An 18,528-nucleotide genomic window follows, 5' to 3' on the forward strand; every position below is an offset into this window, starting at 1 on the left:
GCTCATTTTTAAATAATAGAACAAATCTTTAGTATGCTACTTATTCTTTTTCTCAAAAAGAAAAAAAAAATACTAGAACTACTAAAATAATTGGCAAATAATCAAAATTTAAAATTTATATAGCCTGATAATATGGGTCACTGGCAAATAGTCAAAATTTAAAATTTATATAGCCTAATAATATGGGTCACCGGTTTGGAGACGCTCCATTACCAAAAACAATGCGAAAATCAATAGTTTTATTTATTTCTACAAATATTTTAACGTTACTCTATATTTAATTAAAATTATAAATTTTATTTCTTAGCTTAAATTTTAAATTACAGGGAGGGGTGCACTGGGTGCATACAATAACTTGTCAGTTAACAACAACACGATAAAGAAAAGAAAAGTTAAGATGGATATAAAAATAGAGAAATGAGAAGGAGATGCTCTTTATAACAAAGTCAACTATTTTTAGACTCTTTTGGGGCTCTGTTGAATATGCTCAATGTTTGGTCTAACCATGGCTTCCATGACTTTGATCCTGATTAACTTGCCAAAATGCCAAACAACTAATCTAAGCTTTGGGTGATGATCATGCTAATATTATAAAAATATAACCAAATAAGTAAAAGGTAGTTATAGTTATACTTGATGGGTGATTCAAAAACAAAGGTAAGTATTCAATGACATGAAATATAAGTAAAAATAAATAAGATTTGTGAAATAAATTGTAGGATGGGATTTTGCAATTTAGCGTGAAATTTAAGCCGTAATAATATTGATAGATAGATAGATAGGCCCATTACTTTTCGAACTCACAATCCGGACCCTCGGTCCATCTAAGCCAACGGTAATATTCACGCTTATTTAAGGCCAACCCCAAATGCCCATTACGTTTCCTAGTTGGTCTCGGACTCTAACCCGAGAGTCACATTAATACTTATTTAAGCCCACCTCCATTAGGCCCATTACATTTCTTGGCCGGTCTCGGAGTCCGAATCAGACCCGTGGGTTTCCAATCCAAGCCAACGGTCATTTTTTATGCCTATTTAAGCCGACGTAGAGCGCGATATCGCGAGAGATGCGACGAGGCCAAAAGACGAAGAGAGAGAGAGAGAGAGAGAGAGAGAGAGAGAGAGAGAGAGCGAGGGAGAGAGCTTGGAGTGTTCGGGGGGAAGAGAGAGAGAGAGAGAGAGAGATCAGAGAAAGGTTCGGAGTGGAGACGAGCTCTTCGGGAAGCTTCTCCCATCGGTTCGTTCCGATCGTTCTCTTCTCCTCGTTGTTTATGTTTCGCGGGATGGTGAACCCTAATCCCTCCGATTTTTCTCTAGAATTAGGGCTCTATTCGGGATTCCTTGGAGATTTTGGCGTCGTTTTTTTGCTTATCGATTGTTCCTATCTTCTTCTTGGAACAGTCCGATAAAAGTCCTATGGATTCCGTTTATAGAACTCCTCTTGAAGGAGTTAAGATGCGATTGGCTTTGTATGTTGTTTTTCAAAATGATCCAACGGGGATGGCACGAAAAAGACGAAGGGGAGGTGATCTCCTCGGGAAGCTTCTTGAATCGGTTCGTTTTGATTTTCTCCTCTCGTCATCATCTACCTTCCTCGTCAAGTGTGGTGAGCCTAATTCTTCTGCTATTTCTGTAGTATTAGGGTTCTATTCGGATTTCTTGGATTTTTTTTTTTTGGATTTGGCATTATTTTTTTGGCTTATCAATTGTTCCTATCTTAATTGTAACAAATCTGATAAAGATCCTATCGATTCCATTTATAGATATTCTTTTGAAGAAGTTAAGATGCGATTGGCTTTGTATGTTATTTTCAAATTGATTCAACCGGGATGAAATGAAGAAGACGAAGAGCAGAATTTCTACAGTAAACAAATCCCTTAAAGGTGCTAATTATGTTAACAAAGATTATGGTTCATCTTCTCCGGTCTGCATCAAAGCAGGAAGACGTTTGGACGGTGGTGGACCTGGTGGTGGAGTTGTGCAGCCAGAGGGAGCATCCTAATCTTGATAATTAGTTTGGTAATGTATTCGTCAATCATGCATAATTTGTCTCTTGTCTGGTGCCCCGAAATTTGAAAATCGTATCGTAATCTTGATAATATGTAAGTTCTTACTGTCTCCATCCTGTTCATCAGCATTCTTTTCCTTCTTCCTGCATAATTTTAGATTTAGAAGGTGCTAAATTTAACAATATGCTAAGAAGTGGAAAGTGTTAAATTTAATGATATGCTAAGAAGTGGAATATGAAGGACTTTGTCTGCAACGATGCCTATAATGTGGTCAAGAACTGCATGTTGTGGATGTAAGAAACTTTTTGAATGATCATTTGTCTTGTAACTGTCATGTCAGTCAGAAGAACATTTCCTGTGCTATTGATCCTGCAAGATATATTTCACTTCTAGAGATTTTGATATCTGAAATTAGGATGAAGAGTTTAGTTGGAAATCTAGAATTTTATTGCAGAGCTGAGAATGAAGATGATTTTTCTTCAATGTGGTTGGCTTTCTTCTTCTTACATATAGTTAGGGAAAGGGTTGCAATGGAGTTGTAAGAAAATCTGATAATTTTGCTTAAGTTTGTTAATTTCCAAGTGCACTAAATTTGGAGGAATTGGTGAGAACAATCCGGCTATTGAACCTTAGTCCATTATCTATAGAAAATAAATGTCATCAAATGAGACATGGCCTATTAATCTGTTTAACAGAAATGATACTGTTATAAAGCCTGTTGAAAGACTTGAAATAACTGTTGACATAGATATTAATAGCTGAAAAGAGAAAATCTAGAGCAAAGGGATTCGATAGAATATATTGGTATGGAAATTCTAGATAGCTGAATTTTATATTATTTTTTTATTGATTTTTTAATTTGGTTGATAAGAGTTAGGGGTCACTGAGAAATTGTGAGGCTGATTGATTCTTTAGTATCCAATGAGGATTGCAGATGTTTCTGAGAAAAAGGATTAATTATGCTAGTCATGCAAAGACAAGGTTTAGTGATATATTGTTGGGAGAGGGACATTTCTTCACTTCAAACCAGTGAAATAAAAATTATTCTTCATGATAACAACAGAAGTAGAAAATTTGAAGCTGTTCAAAGGATTCCATCGGTTCGATATCTATCGAAGGGGCATTTCGAAGTCTACTTTCCATTTGATCCTTTTATTTGATGCAATCTAAACTAGCAAGGGTTAGGAATGCTATTCTAATGTCTTATCTTGGTCCTTGATTTTGTTGCAGATTGCTTAATCATTCACTTCTTCTGGATGCTTCTTACACTTGGCATCCAATGGGTGTTCTTTCCTCAGATGGTAAAACGAAATCTTCTGCTTCTACTGTATCTGATTTTTTGTGCATCTTTTTCTCTAGAGCAACTTCAAAAGATTTATGCCCTTAACACCTGTGGATACTCTTTTTACTAATGGTTTTACTATGTATTCATATTTCTATTGTTTAAAGCTTCAACATAAAACTTGAGATGACCTCTTGAGTGATGTAGCTTCAAAATTAATTTTATCTCCTAGGGTTCCAGATAAAGGCAAATATTGTGTTCTATATTTACCCTTCAATTGGTTGTAATTTCTCAGTTGTTATGTTTGACTGAAGACCATGCAAGAAATGTTTCGGAGCTCTTTATTGTCTTCAAATATGCATGACTTTTATTGCTTTTTGATTTTTTTATTTCACATCAACTTGGCATGTGGTTCAATCCTTGTTGTTTTTGTTTATCCGGATTTCTTGAGATTAACTTCTATTCTAGATCTGAAGCACCGCTTTATCTTATGGAAGACATTGTTAACTACGATTCAGATAATTGCATTTGTGTGAGCATCAATTGGTGTCCACATTGGGTCTACTGAAAGGGTTCAACACAGGGTCAAATTGTGTCAGGGATGTGTCTAAATTGATTGTAAGAACATCTCTTTTGTTTGGTCGTAAGTTAAGTTTTATCAGTAGTTTTGGTGAGTCTATTTGGTTGAATTAGGACCTTTTATATGGAAATCCAAAGTTTCCTACTGCGAGAGTTAGTTGATGTCCAGGACAGTTGTGAACTAGCAGTCGACAATTCTCACTATGGTGGGATCATGGTCAACTTTCCACTGCATCATAGAAAAAGTATTTAACTAGATATTAGCTGAATAACAACTAGCAACCAAAAGTCTTTTATATCTCAGGGCTTCACAGGCATCAAAGAGTTTTAGAGAATGTGGTAGAGATGGTTATCTTCTGTTGTTTGGCTGAGAAAAATAGAGGGAGGTTATGCACTTTTTTGGGACAGAAGATCAAAATAGGCTTTTGACCCTGGTAGCCTTCTGTACTTTTGCTCTAATATGTGAATGCATTGCTGTCATTGTATTTCAAGTAGAATGATTCACAATACTCGAACAACTGGTTCTTCTACTTTCTCAACTGATTGAAAGATCTAATATCTGAGATTTTATTGTATGACTTAACAGTGCATCTGAATTTCTAGTGATCTAAAACACTAAGGTTCAAAGTGTCGTTCCTGTGCTTTTTTTTTCCTTCCCCCTGATGTTTTTTTTTTTTGTGGTTTTTCTCTCCTTTATCCTGATAGGTTTCTTTTTGAGTGGTTTTTTTTTTTCTCTCCTCCTGCTAATGGGTTTTTTGTTTTTTTCCCCTCCCATTCTCCCGTTGATTGGTTTTTTATTTTTTTGTGATTTTTTTTCTCCCTCTCCCTCCCCAACCCCCCCTCTTCGATGGTTTTTTTTTTTTCCTTCCCTCCTTCCGCTAATGCGTTTTTTTGTTTTCTTCCCCTCCCCTCCCCTCCCCTCCCCTCCTCCTGCTGATTGGTTTTTTTATTTTTTTGTGATTTTTTTTTCTCCCCCTCCCTCGCCCTTCCCCCCTTCGATGGGTTTTTTTTCTTCCCTCTTTCGCTAATGGATTTTTTTTTTTTTATCCCCACTGCCCACACATCCAAAATGACTTTTTTTTTTTTTTTTTCCCTTCCCCCCAACACTGGATGTTTTTTTTTCCTTCTCCCCTGATGGTTTTTTATTTTGTGGTTTTTTTCTTCCTTCCTCATGATGGCTTTTTTGAGTGATTTTTCCCCCCCACCCCCCATGGATTTTTTTTTTTTTTGTGGTTCGCCTTCCTCCAACCCCAATGGGTTTTTTTTTTTTTTTTTTGTGATGGTCTGCCCCCCCCCCCCCCCCACCTTTGCACAATCTATATAATGAATTATTGGTTAAGTACTATTTATATTTGATTCTGAATCTTCACCTTAGTTGTCAAAATGCCTATCCAATCTTCTTCTTTGCAAGTTTCTTGTTGGCATCGACATGAAATCATTAAACTGATGTATAGTAATTATACTTTATTTAATCTTGTCTTTGTTAGTTCTTAACCTGATTCGGTGATGATGTTTTTGCATCTGCTTATGTACTTCTATAGAGACAAAAATTTTCTGGGATGTTATGGATTGCCGTGCCACTTTCACAGCCCATGCCACTGGCACGACATAGCAACATAGGGCGTGTCAATGTCGGCAATGATCCCCCCCCGGTGCTAATGGCACCACTGGCATATTGAGTATTGACATGCATTGGAGGATTTTTTTAATCAAATATTCGTTAAAAATTAGTTTTTTAGATTGTTTTAATATCTTTAGTAGTTATAAAAATGGTTTGTGTTCTATCTTGTACAATTTAGTAAGAATAGAGTCATAAAGATTTTAATTACTACAAAAATTTATTTTACATATATTATGGAAAGTATATGCATGAAAACAAAAATAAAGTTGTAATTGGGTAAAATTTTTAGAAAAACAATGCCATAGCAAATTCAATACATCTAAAATAAAAAAAAAAAGGGGGAGATCTTCATTTTTGTATTTTCTTTTTTTCACTAAAAGATGATATCATATGCAATTGAACTCACTAATTGCAACAAATGTTAGTAAATTTACAAGATTTATATATTTCAAGATGTGGAAAAACTATTGTAAACCTTTTCATCTCCAAAAACTCAAAAAAAATATTTTGTCGATATGGTGTCGGCATGCCCCTATGCCACATGCTGGCACGGCCTCGGCGCGGGGCAGCACGGGCAATCCTTGGGATAAATTACGAAAACTAGTTCCCATAAACTCTTTCGAAACTTATGCATCATTGTATTTTGCTTGATTGGCTATTATTTATTGTGATTTTAATGCTCCTTATTTTGACATCATAAAATTATAGCCTTTATTAACTTCAAAAAGATTCTGTGCTTTTAAATCAATGGGAAGTGCTTTTGAAAAGATTCCGTTCTTTTAAATGAGAGGAAAGTGCTCCAAATGTTAAATCTATTAAGAAATTAGGCCTTTCCGGTCTTTATGGATTTCCCCGATGTTCTTCTTTGTTGCTTATTTGTAGTTCCTCTCTTCTTCTTGTAACGATATTGATATAGATTTGATAGATTCCGTTTATAAGTGGCTTTTTAGGTCTTTTTCAGATAGATTTATCAATTGTTATGTCGTATGATTTGGATAGCGACCATCTTCTCTGATATGACCAAGAAAGGTTCAATTCTTGATTCTGAGAACTTGATTCAGCTGTTCTCAGAAGCTGATTCAGCCTACTGAGATTGTGATGTGATGTCGGTATTGGTTTTGCACTCCAGCTCATTATCTTTCTTTCTTTATTTAAATTATCCTTGTTACAATCAAGAAGGCTTCTTGGATCTTGGTATTAATTTTGTCTTCCTATATGCTTCAATGCCTTTAAAATTGCTGGCCTAGATTAGTAAAATTTTTGCACTACAAAGTCCCATAAAGGTACAAATTAGATTAACAGAGGGTTATGGTTGAGCCTTCTCAGGCGTGCATCAAAGCCGGAAGATGATCTGCCGGTGCTGGCGATGAATTCCAATCTAGATATTCAATTGTAGTGGTTGTGGAGGTGTACACCCAGAGGAAGGTAGTCTCCTAATCTTGATAGTTTGGTAACTTGTTTGTCAGTCATGCATATTATTTCTGGTCAGGTGCTCTGTAGTTGGGAAATTTATCTTCTTGATAGTATGTAAGTTCTTTCATACTGTCTCCATCCCGTTCTGCATTATTCTCCTATTTCTTGTCTAACGTTCTGCATTATTCTCCTATTTCTTGTCTAACTTTAGATTTAGAATGGTCATTCGGTGCACCTTATATGTAAGATACTTCTTCACGCTTATAATTGTTATCTCATCAAGAGGAAAGTTTGTATGCTTATTGATCCTGCAAGAAAGATTTCTCTCCTGGAGATTTTCGCATCTGAAATTAGTGTGAATAGTATTGTTGAAAATTTGGAATTTTGTTGCAAGTTAAGATTGAAGGTGTTGAAGGTGTGTTTCCTTCAATGAAGTTGGCTTTCTTAATTTTCATAGCATTCATTGAATCCATATCCAAATGTCATGTAAATTATATGTTATTTCTTAAAAAGCCATATTCATATAATACAGAGTAAGTTACAATGAATTTCTTTTCTGTTGTCTGAGATTAAAGGAAGCAGAAAAGATATCTCAGTGGTGGCAACTAGGTAAAAAAATAACTATTCAGAGATATAGTAAGGAAACTATTCGCTTTGATCAAGTATTCCTGCTCTAAGTAAAGTGTCTTTCAACATAATGCTAGGACAAAGTTACTGTTGGCGAAGNTTTCTTTTCTGTTGTCTGAGATTAAAGGAAGCAGAAAAGATATCTCAGTGGTGGCAACTAGGTAAAAAAATAACTATTCAGAGTGGTGGCAACTAGGTAAAATAACTATTCAGTGTTATAAACATCTTTCGTAAATTCTTTCACAAGTTCTTATACAGTTGAGTATCTCGACCAACTGTTAGTGTTTACATGCAAATCATATGGACTCTTTCATGCAAAACTGATATAAGCACCTACATGCCATTGGAAACAATTCAAAACATATTTCTTTTTGTGTACATGTTGCAAATTTGCAATACATGGATATAGTAAGGAAACTATTCGCTTTGATCAAGTATTCCTGCTCTAAGTAAAGTGTCTTTCAACATAATGCTAGGACAAAGTTACTATTGGCGAAGGTTAAAGAAAATCAGGAAGTGAATATTTTGGTGATTCTATAACATAAGTGGCCTTTGTTGTATCTGCTTGCAGTGGATGACTTTCATTGAGGTTAGGGTTAACAATATCCGAAGTATCTTCTATGTTTTTTTTCTGTCTTTTTGTTCCTTTCATTAATGTGACCAATATTGGCCCTGAGAATGACAGGGCAAGTACCTCAAATTTTAAAATTTCCTTGCACTAGGTAAAGGTAACATCTTTTTCAGGCTCTTCTTTTGGTTTGTTCTTCTATATTCTACATGCTCGCTGTTTCTTTCTTTTTCTTTTTTCTTTTTTTCTTTTACGGAGAATGACTTTAGGTCATGTTTCAAGGTGTCGATAAGATTGCGCTGAGAGTATGGGGGTTCAGTCCTTTCTGGTCTATTCTAAGTTCTTTCAGGAGGCTCTGTTTTGCTTTAGCTTGTAGTCCTTTTTATTGTTACCTAATTTTTATGTTGTGCTTTCTTTGGTAGCAATGTAGGTTCTTGTATATTCAGAAGAAAAGGTTTGGTTAAGCATTTCCTCCATCGATAGCAAGGATCAATAGCTTCATAACTGTCTGATACCTTTATAGTGTGCAGTGACTATCCGAGTTCTTCTCTAGTTGGGGTGGCTTGATAAGATGGAGGCCATTCTAGCACGCATCATTCACCTTCTTGTGGCTTGTTGATCTAGATGTCGTGCTTAACAACAACTTGGTTGTTCCCTCAAATTGATATCTATACTTATTGCTTTCTTCGTGGCTTTATCGTTTGTGTTCCTGTATACTTTGTTGTTTTCAGGTAAAATGTAAGTGTAGTCCCTGAGCCATCCTGATATTGTGACTTCTCCGTATTTTTTCACTGAAAAGTTGTCCTCAAACTTTCACATGCATTGCATTTATTAGAAATGTCTTCTATTATAAAGTGCGACCCTTTAACCCATTTGAAGTACAATGAAATAAGCCATTTTACAGGAGACGGGGTCTATAGAAGAATAGTTCTTTTCATGTTCAATTCCTGAAGTTCAATACATGTAGAAGTATAAGGACCAAGTTCAGGCACTAAACTGCTCAAATCAGAAGTACAGGGTGTCAGGGACCAAGTTGGAGTTTGAAAATAGTGCAGGAGACTATCTATATATTTTACCCTATAGTTATTTTAGACTTAACTTTGTGCTCGTAATAGTGAAGTTTTTCCAAATTGTTGGTATTAATTTGTTCTACTGCAATTCAATATCTTATTTTCAAAGCTAAGCTAGACTTCTTATGATGATTTTTCTGATTTTCTATTTTTGAAGGTACTACACCTACATCTTGTTTCTCATAATATGATATAAGTGAAATTTTACTCTACATAGTTGTAATGACTTGCTCTTCTGTTTTGAAATCCTGGTGATTTATTTTGTTAATGTATCCAAATATTCCTACAATAGCTCTCTTTTGAATTGCATCGATAAATGTGCCATCAGTATGCATTATAATTATCAACTTTGATCTAGTTGTAGATCACTTATTAATCTGTTCACTTTTAATATGTCTGGATCACCTTGCTGATGTCTTCCTGTTGCTTAATCAATTTTCTTGCTAACCTTTTTACATTTTGTATTAACCGGTTTTCTCCATAGCATGTTAAAACAAACCTTTTGTTTTTTTCTTTGATACTCTTGATATATTATGCTTGTAGTCTTGTTCATTATTTCTATGTATGAACCAACAATTTTGAGGTGCAAGTGGATTTAAAAGGAAGAAGATTTACCTGAATTACTTGTACAAAATTACAAATATAGAAGCATAGTTTCAGAACATTCATAAACTCTGTAGTTTTAGCATGTCCCCTCATCATATTCTGACTGACAATATCTCTTGCAGGTCTAATTTTTGTTATCATTTATTTTATCTAAACAGCTGAGATTATACGCTCTCAAGTCTATTAATAGTTCTTCTTCCTGACATTTTAGTATGCAATCATGTCTATATTATTCAGAAACATGTATGCATGATTGATTTCGAGATGTTTTCAACTTTATGAGCACTTAATATCTCTTGCTATCCAGAATCTTTTTCTGTTAAAATATGGTGGGCAAAACCATGATTTTTATGCATTACTTCGAAATTTTTATGATTGTGATCTTTGAGTGAGTTAGTCTTTCTGTTTGATCTTATGCATGGCAAATGTCTGATGATACGTTATATTGTACGAGATTATTCTTTAGTTCTTTGTTGTTGCATAGGAAATCGAGTCATTTTTATCACTGCTGTAGGCCTTATTGGGTAAACACGTCTGCTTTATTTTTTTTAATCAAGCTCTGTGCTTTAATGGCCCTATTGGTTTTGTTTGGCTCCTAAAGATAAAAACTCAATATTAACTTTTTTTAACTCTATATTTTTCAATTTATGAAGGCACCATCATGCATCCAGCTGGGTGCATCACAAGCTAATTAATTAAATCACGAATATAAGTCTGGTTGATGGTGCATTCTTCTAAATATAACTCTAGTTCTTCGAAACAAATAAAATGTAAGAAACACTTTAATGTGTTTTCTTGGATGTTTATCAATATAATTGTTGTTTCAAATTTTTACTTTGATTCTCATTTTACTAGAATCATCTTGATTCTTGTCCTGTATTCTCAAGATGATTTTTTATATGATCTGCCAGACCCTGTTGGTTACACTAGATCTTGCAAGTGGTTGCAATTTCATCAAAGTTCGTGCAATTTATGTTAAATTAGTTGGCAAGCCTTTAGATGCAATTATTCAAATTTTTATTTTGATTCTCATTTTACTAGAATCATCTTGATTCTTGTCCTGTATTCTCAAGATGATTTTTTATATGATCTGCCAGACCCTGTTGGTTACACTAGATCTTGCAAGTGGTTGCAATTTCATCAAAGTTCGTGCAATTTATGTTAAATTAGTTGGCAAGCCTTTAGATGCAATTTTAAACGAGTATAACTTACGGCAGATTACAACAAAAAGAAATTCAAATAATCATTATTGGTGATCAATATTGCTTTGCTGCTACATGACGTTGCATATTGGATTTAAATCTATGAATTGATACTTTCTTCAAGTACAATAATACTTGACTTAAAACTGTTATTCAGGGATCAGAAAGTTGTCATGAAATTTTAACCATCAAATTCACAATAATCACCATGCAGTTGTATGGAGTAGGTACATTAATAAGCAGGTCTTGCATGTAAGATATTAACACAACGAAATTTTATATATATAGAATGAAGCTAGAATACTTTTGATAGTAAAGGAATAGTATTCACTACCTATCTTTTAGCCTTTCGATGCCTAGGGTTAGTGGTGGTAGATGAAATAGTGTTTAATCTAAGGGTTAACAAGTTAATAGTAAATAATATTCCGTTACTATTAAAAGTATTCCAGGTGAACTATATATATAGATATTTATTTATTTATTTATAATCTGACTAGAATACTGTCGGAAGCATTCTACTTCCAACCTCTTAGCTTTTGGATGCCTTGGGTTTACTATTTGGTTGTTGGAATAGTATAGATTCAGGGGCCCAAAAGTTGAAAATAGCTACGTCGAAAAGCATTTTTAGCTTACCCCTATATATATAGGTCCAGTTGGAATACTTTTGGAAGTATCACTATTCACTTGCCTCCATCCTTTGTAGCCCTCGGATGGTTTTAGTGGGGGTAGGTGGAGTAGGAGTAGATCCAAAGGTGGAAAAGTAAGAAGTATGTCTATAGTAGTACTTTTAGAAGTATTCTAGCTCAACTCTCTCTCTCTCTCTCTCTCTCTATATATATATATATAGAGAGAGAGAGAGAGGGAGAGAGAGAGCAAGACTATTTTACTCTTATTAGTATGAAGGCCTTCGTACTCATTAGTCGTTTTCGATGATAGAGATTTCAAATCGACGATCCGTACCATTAAACATGATATAGAGCATTTAAAATTTCTAGAAAATAAATTTCATAATTTTTTGAAATTATAATAATGTTCATCAAGTTGGCATAAAATGACGGTCAAAATCAAACCTCCTAAAAATTGTCAATTTTAATATCTTTTGATCGTAAGGTAAATAATGTCTAAAATTATGAAACTTGGTTTCTGGAAATTTGAAATGCTCTAAATCATATTTAACTATATGGATTGTATCATCGAAAATAATTTATTAGTATGAAGGCGATCGTACTTATAAGGGTATAGTAGCTGGACTCACATATGTATATATATATATATATATATATATATATATATATATATATATATATTTAGAGAGAGAGAGAGAGAGTCCGGCAGTTATGCTATCGATAGCACCAAGCACTTGGTGCTATTAAGTTCTTTTTTTTTTTGAGAAAAGTGCTATTAAGTTTTCTACCGTTAGATTAATCCCTTTGATTATTTTTACCAGTTAGATTATACTATTCAACCAACCACCCACTCAACCCTAGGGGGCCCACATCATCCTAATCGCATATTTCTCAATCCAAGGGTTAAAAATTCAATAGCACCAATAACTTGGTACTATTGATAGTATTCCAGCCTAGTTCTCTCTCTCTCTCTCTCAGAGAGAGAGAGAGAGGAGAGAGAGAGAGAGAGTCCAGCTACTATACTATCGGTAGCATGGAGGGCTCCGTGCTACCAAGTTGTTTTTGATGATGCGGCTTCCAAATCGACGATCGGCTCCGTTAGACTTGATCTACACTATTGAAAGTATTTGGAAACTAAATTTCAAATTTTTTTGACATCATTTGACTAGTGATCAAAAAATCTCAAAATTGATAATTTTAATGGCCGATGTGGTGTGTTTGTGAGTTTAACGGTGTAAAACAATTCAAATGCGATGAAAATTTTATAGAAATTTTTTTTCACTATTTAGAGTAAGATCAGTATATCTGATCTTGAATTAAATCTTTTGTCATCATTTTTTATGAGATTTTTATTTTCAGCCGTTCAATTTTAGACTACTTGTTTGATAGGTAAATGATATAGAAAAATTATGAAATTTAGTTTCTAAATACTTTTAATAGTGTAGATCAAGTCTAACGGAGCCGATCGTTGATTTGGAAGCCGCATCATCAAAAACAACTTGGTAGCACGGAGCCCTTCGTGCTACCGATAGTATAGTAGCCTAGTTATATATATATATATNTCGGTTTGAGAGAGAGAGATATATATATATATATTTATATATCTTATATCGATCTTATGAAGGTCTTCATACAACGAAGATGAAAAACCCGGGAACGGATCCCAAACTATAAACCACCAAACCTTATCATACTTAGGATTTATCAATGTTATCCCGTCTAGTTCAGATTGCCTTGACTAGCGGCTTAGCCTACAGGATAATAGCTTTTGTTGAATATTCGTGCCTCCGGAGGCATGAAAGCTTTCGTATCTTCGGATCGAGAGAGAGAGATATATATATCTTATATCGATCTTATGAAGGTCTTCATACGACGAAGATGAAAAACCCGGGAACGGATCCCAAACTATAAACCACCAAACCTTATCATACTTAGGATTTATCAATGTTATCCCGTCTAGTTCAGATTGCCTTGACTAGCGGCTTAGCCTACAGGATAATAGCTTTTGTTGAATATTCGTGCCTCCGGAGGCATGAAAGCTTTCGTATCTTCGGATCGAGAGAGAGAGATATATATATCTTATATCGATCTTATGAAGGTCTTCATACGACGAAGATGAAAAACCCGGGAACGGATCCCAAACTATAAACCACCAAACCTTATCATACTTAGGATTTATCAATGTTATCCCGTCTAGTTCAGATTGCCTTGACTAGCGGCTTAGCCTACAGGATAATAGCTTTTGTTGAATATTCGTGCCTCCGGAGGCATGAAAGCTTTCGTATCTTCGGATCGAGAGAGAGAGATATGAGTATACACATATCTCGGGAAATATGAGTATTTAAAAGCCGGCAAATCTACTTTTTTTACACGCCAATCCTACTCTCACCAATGCCAATCCAACTATCACTCGGGGGATCCCAACTCACCCATCAACCAATTTATGATATTAGATTGCCCACTTTTACTAACTTCCCATCTAGATTGCCGGTTTTTAAATACTCATGTGTGTGCTTTTAGAAGCACGGAATCTCATAAAAAGTGATGTTATGACAGTAAAATTTTAGATCAAAGATATTGATTTTGTTTTATATAGTATAAAGAATCGTCCATTAAAATTTCAAATGATTTGGATATTTCTATGTTGTTAAACTTGCAAATGGCTCACCAGGACCATTAAAATTGATGATTTTAGGCCTATTCGGCCACTAAGTAAATGATATCGAAAATTTATAAAATTTATTTTCTAGGTATTTAAAATACTCTAGATCCATTGTAACGGAGCTGATCATCGATTCGAAAGTCCCAGCATCGGAAATGACTTGATAGCACGGAGGCTAGGGTGCTTTTGAAAGCACACAAGTCTCTCTCTCTCTCTCTCTCTCTCTCTATATATATATATATATATATATATATATATATATATATATATATATATATATATATGATGAAGATGCTCTTGAACAGAGATGATCACGGGACAGGTTGTTTATAGCATCTAACTTTCAGGTCAAATTGTTGCATAATATGACATCATTCTTATTGAACTTCTTCTTTCATCTCTGGTACTCCTATCTAATTTTCTTCTGATAGTACTACCGTAGAACAGTTTTTAACCCCCATGTTCGGCCTGAATGATATAATCTTTAAAACCTGTTTGGATGTTAAACTAAGTTATCCAATGATAAGTTATATTCTTTACGGTTTTGCTATTGTGATTCTTCATGCTCTGTGATAATCCTTGTCTCAAATTTTAAGCAGTCATCTTTACTAGGACTAGTATGTTCAAAAGCCAATCAAATAAACTCAATTGAAAGTTAGCCCTTTTAAAGAATTCTTGCATCACGAATCAGGTAAAACTTTGTGGATGCTTTGCACAGGTATCTGAGATTAGTGGAGTATAGTGCTTGGTGACATTCTCAAATCCAAGTGACGCACCACAAAAAGGCAAGAGCACAACAGATAACAGTAAACAGGTGCAAAGGTAATTGAACTTTATGCCACTGTATGATTTATTTTTTAAGCCCTGTTTTTGTGACGTCAGAAGCCCTTCTACTAGTGCTTATCGATATTCCACGGTTACATATATTCTATTTCTATTGGTAGGGCCAACACCTGACTCATCTCTTCTCTTTGTCATCCTTTCATAGGTCTAGCATTCTTTTCAAAAAAAAAAAGTGTGGGGAACTTGGAATAGTGTAGTAGAGAATGAATTAAGAGTAAGAATGTGGCTATCTAATGGTCCCAAATTCACCATAAAGTAATGGGATTGTTATTGTGGAGGACATTTTGATTATCTGGATGCTGAAAACCTTTGCTGCGTTGATTGCCAAAAAGCCAAAAGTTGGTGGGGTATCTATACTGCCAACATTAGGAGGACGAGATGTCGCATCTTGTCCTCTAGGCATTCACCAAGTGCATTATTTGCACTCTTAATGTGAATCACTTAGGCCCAAATCCTTCTTTGCAACTTATAGCTAATGCTAAAATAACGGATTGCCTTATGTACCTCAAAGGGAATTTATGTGATTTCTTGATCAAACAATGACAATTTGGTCATTTCAGTCTTATCTCGCTGTTGCTAGATTGGATTGTTATGGTCTGTGTACATTGTTGAACTTTGGGTTTAATTTTATTTTTTATAATTTGATACATAATAGTGAATACCTACTTGGTTCTTGAATGGTTTTAAGCGCATGTTTACATGTAATTATATATGGCACTTGGGAATGTTATCTAGTTTGGTGCTTAGCTAATGTAGTTCATGGTTGAGATCAAATTCACTAGTGTCTGGAATTCTCATGGTAGGTTTCTTAATGTTTACATGTGGCTGAGGCTAAATTTCTATTGTGCAATTTTTTAAGTTTCTCGCCTCTAGTATTCCCCTTCGCTCAGACATAAGCAAAAGGTTTCTACCCATAAGTAGCTACAGTTCAAATGATAGAAAATGGCTGAAAGAAGCTTTTTGCCACTATTACCATTTTGTTTTTTCATAGGTTTTCTGTAAAATGTTCAACCAAATTAATAGTCTTGGTCATGCAATTTTGCTTGTTGGAAGACCAAATAAGTTCTAAATATTCCGAAGAGAAGAAAAGAACTTGATTGGTAGGTTTGATTTAGTCGGCACAGATGAAGGAAATGACCAATAATGGACACTTATGCTCTGAGGCTGCAGTACTCGGACACTAGCTTCGTGTGGCACTTATTTCTATGTGGCATATCTCAGATCTATAGTTCGAATAGTGAAAAATGAGTGATTAACAAAGCCCTTTGAATAATATAGTCATCAAGAGATTTTATTAGTTCATCAAAAATTAGCGTAAATTACCCTTTGATATAATTGGTTTGTGCAAAGATGGATGGATAGACATCAAAATTTTATGGAAGGGACCGTAGAACTTTTTAACACAAATTGCACAAACAAACACTTAGAGCTGTATATATGTGAAGGTCCTACGTTCACTTCCACTCAAGTTGTGGTTTAATTTGCATCAAACTCTTGCCTTTTTTTAAAAAACTTTTTTAGCGATATGCTTCTTCATCTAGAGGTTTTCGTAGTCTGCGTGTTATTCAGTTAAACTTGACACAGAGAACTGCACAATGCAAAATTACTGCTATTTTGTATATATTTGTGTTAGATATTCCTAACAAATAATTTGTATAATAGTGCATGGATTCAATAATATACTATAAATTATTTCAGTTCAATAATTTTCAAAGTGGCATGGTATAATTGTAAGAAAATTACTAATTTGCACCTCTATATTACTTTCAGGAAGAATGTTAACCTTGATAACTTAACATCTGAAGTTGTTTCTGCAGATATGTTCTATATTTATGCAAGATTGCCAAAGAGATATTACCACGTCTCCACCTTTTGCTTGTTTTATTTGATTACATTTTACATTAATTATTTGAGATAAAACTGTTGTGTCTATTGTTAGAATTGTCACTTTGACCTGATACCCAGTCTTCAAACCATACCCCAAACAAGCCCTGATGTAGAGCCTGTATGTGTGCCCGTGGTCTCTATAAGGAAGAGTCTAAGATAAGGCCCATATTTGATGTTACTAGTTTATCTTATACCATTTTTGTAATAAATATCTGAACTTTAATGATTTTGGTTCCATTACCTAACTTCAGAGATTGTGGGAAAAAAATTTAGCAGTAGACTTTAATTTTTAAAGTTAAAGCACCTAGTTGGAAGTGTTGTAGGATTAGATAGCAAAATCGGGACTTTTATCAATCAAACCTATATAAAAGTGTGTTGCATTAAGCCTGTGTTCTTTTTTTACCTGAATATTCAATAGGTCTGTATTGGTGCTTTATAAATGTATTTTTTTGTCATTTATCTTAATTATCTTTTTGATAAGTTTTGTACTGCTGTTTTTTAAGTTTAATTTTTGTTGTTTATCTTGTTTAATTTATACAATATTCTCTTCTTTTCCATTCAGCCATTCAGCATTTTCATTAGTTATTGCAATATTTAGAACCTTTGTTTTGGACTAATTATCTCAATATGAAGATGGTATAGGCCCTCATTTCGATTTTAAGGTAATGATATCCCTCAAATCAATCATATCGACTAATTGATTGTTTTACATTCGTCATGAGGCCGTATTAGGTTACAACCCGACATGCAATTGACTTTGTCGGTTTATATGGCCTGGATCCAAAATGATCTGGAACACCAAGTGGATATGGTGTAGGTAGAGATGTCAACGGGTCGGATTCGGAGCGAATTTTTAAAAACTCGAACCCGAACCCGGCTCCAAACTTGAGACCCAAATCCGAACCCGAATCCGAAAATTCAAAACCGAAACAATTATTTCTTTTTTCAATATTTCAAAATATATTATATTAAATCTAAATTTTTAAAATACAAAATCAAATATAACATCAAATATATATATATATATATATATATATATATATATATATATTATATAATACAAAATAAGTTCGGGTCGGGTTCAGGTTCGGGTTCGGATCAGGTACAATCAAAATTTATATTCGAATTCATATCCGTCGGGTTTTTATTTTTTATATTCATATCTGAATTCATATTCATATCCATCGGATATATCCGTTTCATTCGGGTTCGGGTTCGAATAAAATTATAGATAATCATACCCATTGACATCCCTAGGTGTAGGTTTGATATTTTACCTATTGTTTTATTGGATCCAAAATCACTTAAGAGGTGAACTTTAGTCATAAGCCATATGCATATTGTTGGTTTATTTTGATTTTGGTGCTGCGGCCAGGTGGATATTGTGTTTTGTGGTCCTCTTCAGCCTCTCTTGCTTTCTGGACGTGCTATTTGGATTGGGGTTTTAGCAGAATCCTCAACATTCCGTTAGTAATTTAGTAATTTTTTACTATAGTTATCGACTGTTTCTAGTGCAAGTGGTAAAGGGTTTGGT

The 18,528-nt window shown here is 34.4% G+C and overlaps 1 long non-coding RNA gene across 10 annotated transcripts; it reads left to right on the forward strand.

Annotated features, from left to right (window-relative positions):
• LOC109704030 lies at positions 1,086-17,459 on the forward strand. Of its 10 annotated transcripts, XR_002214131.1 has the most exons (9): positions 1,091-1,236; positions 1,317-1,605; positions 1,763-2,018; positions 3,239-3,309; positions 6,817-6,915; positions 8,007-8,119; positions 8,521-8,745; positions 14,983-15,086; positions 16,925-17,459. It is a non-coding gene; the product is annotated as an uncharacterized LOC109704030 (long non-coding RNA). The 10 variants fall into 10 exon arrangements; XR_002214148.1 differs by having other exon boundaries at positions 1,086-1,236; positions 1,401-1,605; positions 8,007-8,745; XR_002214132.1 differs by having other exon boundaries at positions 1,089-1,236; positions 8,007-8,745; positions 16,878-17,459.

Source organism: Ananas comosus, linkage group 2, assembly GCF_001540865.1.
Source record: "Ananas comosus cultivar F153 linkage group 2, ASM154086v1, whole genome shotgun sequence".
NCBI lineage: Eukaryota > Viridiplantae > Streptophyta > Magnoliopsida > Poales > Bromeliaceae > Ananas > Ananas comosus.